Here is a 3224-nt window from a genome sequence, read left to right on the forward strand (position 1 = left end):
TTGCAGAAATGCACATACATACATACATACATACATGCAAACATATGGAAATTATATAGTAATATATGAAAATATATATAAATTTTAACGGCGCTCCTCATGTTGGAGCACAAATATGTAAATAACAAATCAAAAATCACTTACATGCAGTTGTACACGGTTGCATGGCGTTGCGCCCCCTGCGCTGCAAGTCAAAAACGCTTGCCACTTCGCAGTTAAGCGCGTGCAGCGCCATATACATATGTATGTACTGCTTTGTATTGCATTAGGAAATTGTATGACGTTGCATACATTTAGGATAGAAGCAGTTTGAAAATCGCTCATTTTTGATACATATAGACGCATGGATATGTAGTAGATCACAAGTTGTTTGCTGCTAGGAAATTTACTTTAATGCTGAAAAAACTATTTCTGTATGAAGCATATACATTTTGTTTATAAATTTGAATTTTTGTGTTTATTTAAATATTATTTTTAATTTCAAAAATTATTGCTGTTCATATTGAGGAACCTTAAATTTTAATTTAATTTATTTTAACTTTTCAACTTAAATTAATTGGAAACACAAAAGTGCTGACTTTAATTGTTGTGAAATATTTCTAACAAGCAAATTTCTTGTTTTAGATTTCACGCATATAACTTCGTCTTCAAAGCTACATACTAGATAGTTAAGTTCTTATAAATTTCGATATTTAATCGAAAATATTTAATCGAAAATATTTAATTAAATTTTTAAAAAAATTTTTGCTGTTAATCATTTTCATAAATTTAGGCTTTTACTAGTCAATCTTCATATTTCTTGCAGCCGATTTGATAAACTTGGTGAACGGCGCGGCAAACAAACAACTATGTAGTTTAAATGAAATAGTCGAAAAAGCAGGGCGTTCTTCTAAAAAAAAACGAACAGAAATTTTGTTTTACAATTTCACGACTTTCTTTTTATTAGAAAAATTATTAAATTATTAACTTTTTATGGAATCTGTGGATATTTTTTTTAGTGAACGGAAAATTATAATTCCTTTTGATGCATTTGATGATGCAAAATTTGTATAAGTTTTCGTAAATTTTTTAGAGTGACTCACAATAGTTAAAAAAAATTTTAATTCTCCCAAAAATTATCTATCTAGTATTGTTTATAATATTTTATAATAGCAACACATTAATATTTCTAAATATTCGATTGTGTTTAAGCAAATGCTCATCCTATCGTGAATAGTTTACTGTAATGACAACAGCTGTTTGTAATTTAAAATTGTTTGTTTACATTTCTAAGGTCTTTTATTTAAATCAAGAGTTTTATAAAAACTTATGCAATTTCATACTAACGGCATATCATTTACTGAACATAAAAGTGTTGTTTTTTTAAATTGGTTTGCATGAAGGAAAAATTTTATGATATACCTATCATTTTCTTGGATAAAGGTGAAATGTACTATAGTTCAAACTGAAATATACATTTCAATTTTTATTTAAATTATTGATTTACATATGTGTAAATTTTATTATAAGATTTTGTTATTTTTATTTTTTTAAAATAAAATATACGACATTAAATTAGGTTTCGACTCTGACTACCCCAACACCACAAATGAAACAATAATTACCATATATAATTTCAATATTTAAATCCTAATTTAAAATTTTCAGGTCTGTTCCTTTATTTCATTTTGAAACTAGACCGATCATCCGTATAATCATTATGAGTAAAGTCAGCACTTTCCATTCCACTTTTAATTGGATTTTTAAAGCTTAACTTAATACATGCATGTGTAATATTTTTAATTCCGATTTTGTTTTTTTTTTTTGTGAAAACATTAATTTAAGCTTCAAATCTATATGGACTACACACTCACCTCTACATATAAACATAGGCATAGCAACTCTTGTCATATGTCATATTTGTAGATTTACTTGCATACATACATACATATATATGTATTAGATTTATATTTTAACAATTGGCAGGCGAGCAACGAAAAGTGATTATTAGAAAGAAATTATGTGATAAATTTATGTAAAGAATACGTTCTTAATAATTGTTTTTCAATATTTGTATAAATATTTAAACAAAAAGAACAAAACCAGAGCAAACACTTCAAATATAATTTGCAACAACAAACGTCTTTGAATAAGTGTGAAATATATTTTTTCGAAATAAACACCGGGGTAGACAGCAAAGAATATATAAAGAAGATTATAAAAAATAAATTAACAAAGTTATGAAAGTAACAAGCGAAAAACTCAACAAATCTAGGGCCCTCACAAAAAGGAGAAGCAAATAAAATACAACAAATACAATACAATAGAACTACAAGCGAAAATCAATTGGGAAGGACACTTACAACATGAAATATGTAATAAAAAATAGCGAAAAAAAAAAACAAACGTAAATAGCGATAAACAATAAAACAAAAACAATATACAATAAATGCAAAGCAAAAAGAAATGAAACAGAATTGCAAATAAAAACAAACTATTCTTAATGTTTAAGTAAGTAGATGTGTGATAAATGCTTTTAAATTTTTAAACTAATACTATGTAATATTAATAAATATTAATAAAAAAAATGTAAACAGAATTATTAATATTAAACGATACTATTTAAAATTAAAACTATACTTATAATTAATTAATATTAATTGAATTAATTGCAGTGCGTATGAAAACTACGAAATATACACATACATACATATATACTATACGTTTAAATTTAGTTATGAAGTAAACAAAATGCAGAATACAATACTAAAAAGGAAATAAAAGAAATTTTAAATGAAAAGAAAACATTGAATTTGCAAATGTGTAATTGCTATAAATGTAACTGCATGTGGGGAAGTGAAAAAAAAAAAACAATTCAAAAATATGAAGAAGGCTGATTAATAAATTCGGCGTGCAATTTATTTATTGATTTTATTCATTTTATTTTTTGTTTGCTTAAAACGGAATTATTTTTATTTTCACTTTTTAAATGTACTTCATGAATTTGAACTTCAGCGTTGCGAACTTTTTAATTCAAAAATTTTGCATTAAAATTCAGATTTTTATTTTTCATACCGACGTTTGGATTAAAAATTAAAATCTTATTTTTTAATTAAATTTAAATTTTTTTAATCTCGATAAAAATAATAAAAGTTTGAATTTTTTTTTTAAATTAAATTAAAAATTTTGATTAGATGTGTATAAGAGACAGCATATATATGTATTAGATTTATATTTTAACAATT

Source organism: Bactrocera latifrons, unplaced genomic scaffold (assembly GCF_001853355.1).
Source record: "Bactrocera latifrons isolate USDA-ARS-PBARC rearing strain unplaced genomic scaffold, ASM185335v1 scaffold_113, whole genome shotgun sequence".
Classification (NCBI taxonomy): Eukaryota; Metazoa; Arthropoda; class Insecta; order Diptera; family Tephritidae; genus Bactrocera; species Bactrocera latifrons.